We start from the raw sequence: 11,458 nt of genomic DNA, 5'->3' as shown, positions 1-11,458 counted from the left end.
GGGGTTTTTTTTTTTTTTTTTTGTACGGGGATCAAACTCTGCCCTTGTGCTTGGGAAGCAGGTGGTGGTACTCCTGAGCTAAATCCCTGGTCCCTGTGTTTGGTTTTTGTGGTGCTGGGGTGGGAACCCGGGGCTTTGTACATGCCAGGCAAGTACTCACCACAGAGCTACTCCCCAGCCCCTTAAAGAGCTATGGAATTGCTGGCCTGATGGTTCATGCTTGTAATCTCAGAGATTCAGGAGGCTGAGGCAGGAGGACTGCAAGTTCAAGGCCAGCCTAGGCAATTTAGTGAGACCTTGTTTCAAAATAAAATTTTAAAAGGACAGGGGATGCAGCACAGTTGGTAGAGCACCAGCCCGACATGTGTGAGCCTCTGGGCTTATCCCCATCCCTGCCATGGAAAACAAAGCTGGAAATACATGTAATAGAAACAGAGAGAGAGAGAGAGCTGGGCTCAGTAGTATACCCCTACGACCCCAGCACTCTGAAGCCTCAGCCCAGGCAAACACTGTCAGCGACACCCTGTGTCAGAATTCAGAAAAAGGCTAGGGATGTAGCTCAGTGTGAAGGTCCTGGGACCAACCCCTAGTATCATAAAGAATTATTTTAAAATACATATATACAAAGATTATTTTTCTTTCTTTCTTGGCGGGGAGGGGACCAGGAATTGAACTCAGAATCTTGTGATTGCCAGGCAAGTATGATGCCACTGAGCTACATCCCTGGCTCAACAAAGTTTCTTTTTCTTTCTTTCTTTTTTTTTTTTTTTGTACCAGGGATCAAATTCAGCTCCTTGTGCTTGTGAGGCAGGCAGTGGAACCACTGAGCTAAATCCCCAGCCCCACAAAGTTTATTGTTCAAAAGGCCATGGGCAGATGGATGCTACAAGTTGAGATTGAAAAATACATTGAATGCATACATTGTTTTAGTTTTTTGAGACAGGTGTTGGCTGTGTAGTCCAGGCCGGCCTCAAACTCACAGCAATCCTCCTGCCTCAGCCTCCCAAGCACCGGGATTACAGGCATGCGCCACCACGCCCAGTGGGATGTCTAAATGGTTAAAAACTTACTACAGAAAGAGACACACGGCCACGAAGTACCCTCCAGTCCCCCTGCATTTTCACTCTGTCATCCTCGCCGCTTCCTGCAGCCGCTCAGTGTCCTCTTCCATGAGCGTCCTTAGCTGCACGGTCCTGGATGCCTTGATGTCCTGAGCGGACTCAGAATGTTCACATTTCCTGGTCACTGTACTCTGGGGACGAGCCAGAGTCACACACTGCCAGATCTGGAGCGTGAGGTGGCTGAGGGCACTGTGGTGTTTGTAGGAGGTGCCTTCTGGACGGCGCTCAGAGTTCTTTTTGCGACTCACAGATGCTCAGTAGAGCCGACTTAGGGGACAGCTTCGGGAGAGGCTGAGCCCCGGCAAGTGTGTTCAAAGCCAGGGGGAAGGTTTTCCAGGGGACTCCTAGCTACGTGTCTTCTGCTGTAATAAACGTGTCACACAGAAATATTCACTGTATATTTCTATCACCTCATAAAACCAGGCGGGAAATACGGTGGGGAATCTCTTCACAGGACACCAGTAACTTCCTGCGGAGAGAAACCTGACCAACTGTGGGAGATAACGGCCCAGGCAGACACAGGAAGCTGGAGCCCAAGGCCTGACCGAAAGGAGATGTCAGGGAGACGCTCAGGGGAGATGTGGCACTGAACGGCCCAGCTGCTCTGCCCCAGCCGGCCCAGCGAGCGCCCAGGGGCACCCCAGGCTGGAAGGGCTACGCAGACAGCAGAACTACGTGCAGTGCGCGGGCCGGACCCGAGAGAGAACGCAGAAAATGGGGAGCTGGAGGAGCTCGATCAGTTCCTAATAGAGTTATTCTCCAATAAAAAGTCAGGAAAAGAAAAAGAAATGCCTCAAGAGCCGGCTGTGATGGTGAGCACCTGTCATCCCAGCATCTGGGAGGCTGAAGCAGGAGGGTTGTGAGTTGGAGGCCAGCCTGGGCCACATCGAGAGACCCTGCCTTAAAATAAAAGCGCTGGGGAGTAGAGTGCTTGCCAAGCATGTGCAAAGCCCCGGTCCGTTCCCAGCGACACCACACAGACACAGACGCACGGGTGGCTGAAACCGAGGCACTACCGACTAGGGAGGCAGAGACGGTTGCTCTTGGAGAGTAACTCAGAGCAGCTGGACAGGACCGGATCTGAGAAGTAGCTGGGTCCGTCCTGGACATGAGTGAGAAAGGAGAGCCGGGGCTGGGCAGCATCGGGCACAAGCCAGGACCTCGCCAAACCTCCCTCCCGGGTCCTGTCCAGGAGCACAGACGCCACCCCCCAGGCCTTGCACAACGTCAAAACCTAACGGCCTGAGCTGCCCGCGTCATCGCGGAGGGCAGACACCTGTGCACCAGAGGGACCGCGCAGGGAGACCTGGGCGGCAGGCAGACGGGCAGACGGACAGGCGGACGGGACCCAATTCTGAGGTGCCCCCGCCCCAGGCTCCCAACAGCACAAACCATCGCCAGTTTTTTCTTGTCTGTGTCGAACTTGCGCTCAGGGCTTTCTTTCTTTCTGCCACTGCTCCCGGGACAACAGAGTCCAGCAACTATTCCAGAGCGTTTACACCGCGTTGGCGTCAGAGGCCGGGCACAGGTGAAAAAGCCTGCGGACCCCAGCTCCACCCAGGCCACCCAACGGACCTCCTGGGGTTGCCCTGTCCTGCTCTGCGCCTGGGCACCCTGGGTGGGAGGGTGACGGTGCTCAGGATTTGTCTGCAGACCCGGCTGCCTCTTGAGCCCTGGTTATTTTTAGTCACTGAGTCATACAGCTTCTCTCCAAACTGCACAGGATCAGGCGGAATCTGGCTTCTGGTCTATCACAGACCCACGATAAGGTATCTCAGGAAAGGGACTCCCGTCTAAACATGGAATTCACGGATGTTTCACATCCAACTCACAAGCCTGGAATGGCGGCACACACCCGGAGTACCAGCACCTGAGAGGCCGAGGCAGGAGAATCCCAATTTTGAAACCAGTTTAGCAAGACAGTCTCAAGATAAAAAACTGAAAATGCAAAGGGCTGGGGTGGCCCAGTGGTAGAGAACCTTCCATCCCAGTACTACCAATAAACAAGAGAAATGTGGCCAGGCATGGTGGCTCAGGAAGCTGAGGCAGGAGGATCACTGCGAGTTCAAGACCAGCCTGGGCTACACAGTGAGTTCCAGGTCAGTCTCAACTACGTAGTGAGACCCTGTCTCAAAAAACAAAAACCAAAACCAAACAAACTAAAAACCAAAACAAGAGAAATGTACTCCAAGTGCCTGGCCTAGGAGCCGGGAGGAACGCGTCTGCCTTTCCAGTCATGGTTCCTGAAATGATATAATGTTTCTTACACTGCATTGTGATTGCATTAGGTAAATCCAGACCCGGCAGCAGAAGGGCCAGGCTGGCTCGAACTGGACAAACCAGCAAGCGAAGGCTCTAAGAGCAGCCACAGCACCACCGCAGTCGGGGCCGGGAGCAGAGTGGGGGTCGCTAGAGGCAGCGGGGGGTGGGAGTGTGTGACAGGTGCAGTCGCAGTTGTGCAAGGGGGTGTTGCACAACAACTTGAAAGTCCAAAATGCCACTGACCTGTATGCTGAAAAAAATTCAAGTTCAAGGCGGCTGGGAGCCAGTGTGCTGACGAATGCCTGTAACCCGGCCCTTCTGGGAGGCTGAGGCAGGAGGACTGCAAGCTCCAGCCCAGCCTGGGCAATTCTGAGACTGAGTGAGACCCTGTCTCAAACTTAAAAAAAAATTTAAGGGCTGGGGATTTAGCTCAATGGTTCCACTGCCTGCCTCATAAGCGCAAGGTCCTGAGTTCAATCCCTGGTACTAAAAAACAAAACAAAACAGAAAGACATTTTTATAATGGCCTGGAGATCTAGTTCAGTGTAAAGGCTGTAGGTTCAATTCCTAGAACAGCACACACAAAAATAAATAAATGAAAATGCAAAAAGGCCGGCATCACCTCTGGGGGCCAGTGGAGTCCCTGAGAGCCAAGAAGCGAGGGCCACCATGGGAACAGCAGGGCTGTGTCCCCCAGTCCCAGCAACCCGCAGGCAGTGAGAGCCCACACCCCTGCGTTCGGAGTGCTGGACCGAAGACCAAGGGAGGGACAGAGGGGGCAGGGCGAGGTCTGGGACGGACTGGACACGGCCACCCTGCCAGCCACGGCCTTCGCAGGGACCCTGCACGGCAACTACAATGTCAGCGGTTTCCGGACTCATTCTGTCCCCGGGGCTTGGCAGGGCGCAGCATGGCGCCAGCCCCCCGTCTCCAGCGTCACACTGTGAGGTGGCAAGGGAGCAGTAGGGCTGGGCAGCTCGGGGGTGGGCACTTGCCCTATGGCCAGGTCCCGGTTCTGTCCCCAGCCCCCCAGAGCCCGGGAGACAGCTCGCTCGCCTTCCCTGGGCTGAGCGCCAGCCCTCCGGCTCCCTCCCGCCTGCCCTGCTGGCCCAGTGGTCTCAGGTGCCCTGACACGGGCTGGCCACTGTCCCCGGGCAGGGCCTGGGGGAGGCCCTGGCTGAACAGCACCCTTCACTCATGCGCCCCTGCCTGGCAGGCTGTCATCAATGGCCCCATGTGGGGCCTGAGGGAGGGGCGCTTCCGGACCTGGTCTTCATGTTGAACCCCCAAATTTTTTTTTTCCTTTGTTTTGTTTTGTTTTGTGGTACTGGGATTGAACCCAGGGCCTTCACAACAAGCTACATACTCAGCCCTTTTTTAGTTTTCAGTTGGAGACACATTCTTGGTGTCTAACTTGCCCAGGCCGGCCTTGAACTTGGCATCCTCCTGCCTCAGCCTCCCAGATCCAGGCACCAATGTGTCTGGCCAGGCCTATATTCTTGCCATATGAAGCCCAGTGTGGCACTCTGTACCTACTTGGCCTTCAAACTTTTGTGCTTGGGGCTAGGGATTTAGCTCAGGGGCAGCGCACCTACCTGGCAAGCCCAAGGTCCTGAATTTGATCCCCAGCACCAAGAAAAAAAAAAAAAACTTTGTGCTAGATGACTAAATTCCTGGGATGTGCTATATTCAGCTTGGCTGCATTTCTCGTGTTGGCAAACTCCTCTGCATTCTTCAAAGCCCATCCTAAATGTTCCAGCTTCACTTTCCCCTAAAGTTAGTTGTTCTGCCCTGCCGAGAGTGTTCAGTGGTTCTCTGCTGCACTATGACAGGTCACTTACCACTGGCCATTGTCACTAGCTTGAGGGTCCCTGGCTGGCATCGCCCCACCGCTTACCCAAGAACCACTGGGTGAAAAACACCTCTGCACACCAGCCTGTCCCCCAGTGGGGTTGCTGCTGTTCATAGCAGATGGCACCACCTGACTCGAAGCCACTCATGCCTGTGTCCCTGGCTGTCCCTCAGCCGCTGTTCCTCCCTGGGCTGCCTTCCTATCTGGCAATCTGCTTTCGCACACTGTGCCACATCCCCAGCCTGAGGCTCCCCACCCTTTCCACGCCAGATCAACTTCAGTGCCAGTCCTGGGTGGCACTGGGCCATGCCTCGGGTGGCACCACAAGCTGGCGTCCCGCCTGGCAGTCTTCCTCACAGCAGCAGAGGGGCGAGGTGTCCCTTGTCACCCAGCCAGCCCTGAGCTGGCCAGTGTATCCAGGGACACTTGTGGCACATGCTGGGAGGAAGCCAGATGCAGCAGCACACACCCATCACCCCAGCATTCAGGAAGCTGAGGCAGGAGGATCTCAAGTTTGAGCCCAGCCTGGGCAACTTAACAAGACCCTGTCTCAAAAGAAAAAAATTAAAAGGGGTGTGGGTGGTGCTCTGTGTGAAGCACTGGGTTCTAGCCCCAGAATGCAAAAACTATTTTGGAGATCATTTGCACAGGTCTCCTGAGGCCAGAAGTAGGCTCGCTAGGTCAGAGGTCTGGGTACCTGCAGATAGCGGGGCCTCATTTCTGCAGGTGGCACCTGTAGCAGAGGGTCGGACAAAGCTGCAATATAATATGAAAGAGAAACATTGTGTCTGTGCTGAAACTGGAACTGACACAAACCAGACAGCTTAACAACTCAGTAGGCAGTATTTTCAATGTATCCCGCACCCCTAGCCAACTGGAAGGTCTCTATAAACACTATGCTATTTTAGGGCTAATCCCAGCACTCCGAAGGCTGAGGCAGGAGGGTCATCACATCGCGAGTTCGAGACCAGCCTGAGCTACATAATGAGTTCAGTCTGCCTGCCCTGCATCGTGAGACCCCGCCTCAAAAACAAAACAAAAGCGCACTGTGCTTTTTCATAGAAGGAGCTGAGTAGGAAGCTTCCCTGAGGGGGTCCTGAGGCACAACTGTCTTCACTTCCTCACCCCATCCTCTGGTAAGGACACGTGGCCTAGACACGGGGCGATGGCTGTGGCACCTGCCAGGAGCACTGCCCTGGGAGGGGACACCGTGTCCCTGGGAGCCTTACGGTCTGCAATCGCCGGGCTCTGGGCTGTGGCCCCCCTCACCCCAAGACCTCCCGGGCATCTCTGGCATCCGCCAGCTTCTTGTGCTCCTTGTGGGCACTGGCACAGGTTTCCTCGGTCCCTGGCAGGCCCCTCTCCTGTGCCTCAGCCCTTGCCTTCTCTTCACTTTATAAATTAGGCATGGAAAGAGGTCAGCAACACTAATAATGAAATAGAACAATTAGCCAGGCACAGTGGTGCACAGCTGTAATCCCAGCACCCAGGAGGCTGAGGCGGGAGGATCGCTGTGAGTTGGAGACCAGACCCTGTCTCAATATCCCCCCAAAATAAAAAAGAAATAGGACGATTATAAGGATGGACTATACTAGAACTCGTGTAAACAGGTTCTCATCCCTCTCCCTCCTCCTCCACAGAACTCTATTCAGCCCCTAGAATCGGAGCGAAAGGTGCCCCACAAAGAAAATAAACTGGCAGCAGTGTCCAGGGAGGGGTCACTGAGGGACACTGTCCTACAGCTTGACCTGGGTGTTAGCTTTATTCTTATGTCTTCCTTCTTAGCAGGGTCGCCCTGGCCCTAGGGCCAGGGATTTAGCTCAGTGGCTCCACTGCCTGCCTCACAAGCGCAAGGTCCTGAGTTCAATCCCCGGTACCAAAAAACCAAAACAACATTTAAATCATCCTTCAATCTGGTCCCGCGCATACAACACATGTTTTAGGAAATGTTTCACACTTAAACCTCTCTCTCTTTTTCCCCCCTTTTTCTTTTCCTTTCTTTTGTGCAGAGCTGGGGACAGACCCCAGGGCCTGCGCAAGCTGGGTATTGCTCACCCCTGAGCCGCATTCTAGCCCTAAATGCAACGTGGCGCTTAGAGAGCTGACAGGCAAAACCCTAACAAGTGGTTGGTTCAGATCTGCCCAGTAACCCTGGCCAAGCGTCTCACCCCAGGACAGAAAGGGAAAGCATGGCGAGGGCTGACCCAGGTGAGTCAAAGCAGCTCCCAGCTCCCAAACACCTGGCTAACCTCAGTCCAATCCCATACCCTTGTCCGTCTCTTTCTTTTCAAAATTTCTGGTTGTTTGTTTATTTGAGACAGGCTCTCCCTATGTAATCCAGGCTGGCCTTGAACCCCTGGAGATCCTCCTGCCTCAGCTGCCAGAGTGCTGCGATGACACACGTGTATCACCACGCCTGGGCCTTTTTTTTGTTTAGTGGAACTCAGGGTTGAACCCACTGCTCTACCACTTTCTGTTTATTGATTTGGTCTTTGAGACAGGGTCTTTCTATGCACCCCAGCCTGACCTCAAACTCATAGCGATCCTCCTGCTTCAGCCTCTTGAGTGCTGGGATTATAGGACTGTACCAGCATGCCGGGCTTGGAGGCCTTTTTATTTTTTTAAATAAAGGTTGGGAGCAGTGTCTCACTGGAGCTGTTCCTCCAGCTTCTCTGGAGACTGAGGCAGGAAGATTGCGGGTTTGGGATCGCTAGATCTTATTTATTTATTTATTTATGAATGAGTCCGGGGATTAAACTCAGGGCCTTGCGCTTTTGAGGTAGGTGGTGGCACCACTGAGCTAAATCCCTAGTCCCCCTTTTAATTATTTTATTTTATTTATTTATTTTTTTTTTTTTGAGATAGGGTCCTGCTAAGTTACCTGGGTAGGCCTTGAACTTGCAATCCTCCTGCTTCAGCCTCCTGCTAGCTAGGACTGTACACATGTGCCACTCTGCCCGGCTCCTGCCTGGTCTTTCTTTTGCGAGACACAGAGGTGAGAAGAATACCGAGGGGGGACAGGCTAGGGTGGAGCACGTGCCCAGCACGCGCAAGGCCCTGGGCTCCACCTGCAGCATGAAGAAAGTAATAACAGCTAACCCTTCTCCTCAGGTGCCTGGGACAAAAACCCCAGCATCCTCCACCCTTGGGACACCAGGTCACGGCCCAGCTCCCTCTCTTGCAAGGTCCTCCAAACTCAGGGTTACCCTCAGCCCGCAGAGGGGCCCCCTAGCTCCTGAACTTTATCCTGACTGTGGAAGAGAAACAGAAGTGTTATGTTTGATCCCTGTGCCATGAGCCAGGACATCTAAGAGAGGTGGAGGATCAAAAGGACTTCCTTGCTGTTTGAACCTATGAGATGGGACAGAGCGGAACTCGATAAGAGCTAAGCCAAGGAGGAAGCGGAACGCCACCTGCCCAGCACAGAGTGACAAGCGACCCACGGCAGATGCACCCTGGACTTGGCTCTCTCAGGAGGCTGTGTAGCTGCAGCTCGACTCCATGAAGACAGGGATTGTTTATGTATTCACCAACACCTGACAGTTCAGGTCAGTTTGTAACAGCAAAGATACAGGCGAAAGCTTAAACAACCATAGGTAAGGAACGAGCTCTACAATTAAACTCAGTGTGAAAGAGGCTTAATAAACCAGGTCTGGTGGTGCACACCTGTAATCCCAGCACTCAGGAGACTGAGGCAGAAAGATCTCCCATGAGTTCAAGGTCAGCCTGAACTACACAGTGAGACCCTGTCTCAAAATAAACAAACAACAGGGCCGGGGATTTAGCTCAGTGGTTCTGCTTCCTGCCTCACAAGCACAAGGGCCCGAGTTTAATTCCCGGTACCAAAAATAAAATAATAATAATAATAATAAAAGTAAACAAACAACAAACAAAAAAGTGGCTTAATATTTTTGGGGTGGTACTGGGGATGGAACCCAGGACCTCACACATGTTAGGCAAATGCTCTAGCTCTGAGTGCCACCCCAGTGCATGCAGTGGTTCAAGAGTCAGTCAGCTGGACAGAGTGGCACACATCTTTGATCCAAGCATTCGGGAGGCTGAGGCAGGAAGATTTCAAGTCTGAGCCCATCCTGGACTATTTAGCAACTCAGCAAGACCCTGTCTCAAAACAAAAAAGGGACGGGGATATAGTTCAGTGTGAAGGCCCTGAGTTCAAAACCCAGTTTTGAAAAAAAAAAGGAAATCATTACCCTAGTCCTGCGCTGGCGATTTAGCTCAGTGGTTCTGCCACCTGCTTCTCAAGTGCAAGGTCCTCAGTTTGATCCCCGGTAAAACAAACAAACAAAAAACCCTTTACCTCTTGAGGCTACCTCTAGAGGGAAAATCTACAAAAGAACATCCAGAAAAGGGTTCAGGCAGGGAAAGACGTCCTTGGTTCCCACTCACCTTGTACTGGGAATCAAATCCAGGAACAGTCTATCAGAGCTACCCCTCAGCCCTTTAAATGTTTCTGCTTTGAGAGAGGGTCTTGTTCAGTTGTCCAGGCTGGCCTCAAACTCACAATCCTCCCGTCTCACAGCCTCCTGAGTAGCTGGGTTACAGATCTGGGCCATCACACTCAGCCTTCTTGTTTTGTTTTGGTTTTGTTTTAACTGTATGCCCTTTTGCACAGTTCTGCTGTTTTTTTTTTTTTTAAACTACCTACCTCAATTATATTGTCAAAGTTTAACCACGAAGGGCTGGGGATGTGGCTAAGGGACAGAGCCCTTGCCTTGTATTCACAAGGTCCTGGGATTCGTGCCCAGAACCACAAAAAAGAAAAAGTTTCACTACACACACACACATACACACACGCACACACCATGTATGTCCATATAACATGTACACCTGAGCATATATACACGTGTGCAATAGACTCTTACATGGATACGCACACCCCGCCCACGTCTCTCGAAGCTGAACGGAAAATACCAAGGGCTTCATGTGCACAGAAGCCGAAGGTGACTGGAGCCTGTGGAACTTTCCGGTTCCCCAGCTGCAAGGGGAGCCAGCCGGCACCGGGCAAGCCTTACAGGAAACGTTACTGCTTTCAGCGACAAGGAGGCCTCCTCCCATGCAGATCAGGCGCAGGGGACATGGAAAGTTGCAGCAGAGTCGTCATTCCGGCACCGCACCAGGCTCCAGCCTCTCTGTCAGCCGTAAGTGCGAAACGGTAGCCTGCCTGCCCTGGCAAAGTGTCTCTCGCTGGCTTCAGCGCACTCACGGGCCACAACCACCCCTCTCCTCCCACCAGCAGCGCCCAGATGTTGATCGCTGTCCTCACAGCACCTCTGCTCCAGCCTGGGCTGGGAGACACAGGCTTGGGCAGCCACCCAGGGGCTGCCCCTTCCCGCTAAGCCTTTCCAGATCAGTCAACGTCTCCACTCCCAGGAAGCCCGGAGGCAGGGTGGCGTTTTCTTCAGCTGCCACCTCCCCCTAAACATAACAGATGGCAAAAGCGGGGCGTCCACAGAAGAAGGTCAGGGAGGCTCAGGCAGGGGTGCGCTCTACCCCCAGCTCTCAAGTGACTGCTGGAAAAGGGGGGCGGGGATTCTGGTCGTATCTGTCTCATAGATTATTCTAAAGCCAGGCGACGACATGATAACTGTCTGGCACTGGTAAAAATGGAAAGATAAAAGTGGAGAGGGCTTTGGTTTGGGGAGGGGGCGCCGTGATCATGAGACACCAAAGCTGGGGTTCATGTTGGCACGTGGGGGATGGGAGGATCTTGACAGACAGGAGCACAGACTGGAGAAAGCTCCAGGTGGGGGACAGGTGGGGGCGCGTAAAGAGGGGGAGGAGAGGGCGTCAGAGGCACAGAGCGGTTGGGTGGCACCCAGGTTGCTGAAGGGAGGGACAGAGACCTGGCCCCGTGGAAGGTCAGCGGAGAGACAGGAACCGGCCCAAGTAAGGAAGGTAAGGGGGGCTGGAGAGAGGGGTCACAACCCCGCATGTAGGATGCAGCAAGGGTCCCGAGATGGGGTCACAGCGCCGGAAGTGGGGTTGTCACGGACAGGGGCAGTCCCTGGTGATGGGAGGTCCCGATCCAGGGTCAGGTGTGGGTGTCAGATCGCGGGGGAGGGGTTAATGCAAGGCGTGTGGGGTGTCAGCGAGGAGGATGATCTCGGGTGTCAGGGGTGCGGGCCGAGCGAGGGAAGCCTGGGCTACCACTAGCGAGGGTAGGGTTTGGGGGCGCTTTAACCTCTGTGCCCCCGCGACGCAG

The 11,458-nt window shown here is 53.7% G+C and overlaps 1 protein-coding gene across 2 annotated transcripts in view; it reads right to left on the bottom strand.

Annotated features, from left to right (window-relative positions):
* Positions 1-10,109, bottom strand: part of Slc25a42 (solute carrier family 25 member 42) — an 18,759-nt gene extending 8,650 nt beyond the window's left edge. The window contains exon 1 of one of the 2 annotated variants that reach the window (XM_033759323.1): positions 9,643-10,109. The gene's annotated coding sequence lies outside the window, so the exon portion shown is untranslated. Of the gene's footprint in view, positions 1-1,070; positions 3,198-9,642 lie in introns of those variants that run through there. The other variant, XM_033759324.1, reaches the window with a different exon arrangement.
* Positions 10,110-11,458: the final 1,349 nt, after the last annotated feature.

This window comes from Fukomys damarensis, unplaced genomic scaffold (genome assembly GCF_012274545.1).
Source record: "Fukomys damarensis isolate Sample0158 unplaced genomic scaffold, DMR_v1.0_HiC HiC_scaffold_37, whole genome shotgun sequence".
NCBI classification, from domain to species: domain Eukaryota; kingdom Metazoa; phylum Chordata; class Mammalia; order Rodentia; family Bathyergidae; genus Fukomys; species Fukomys damarensis.
Note: the sequence above shows the minus strand (reverse complement) of the source record. Positions and strands in the feature narration are given on the sequence as shown.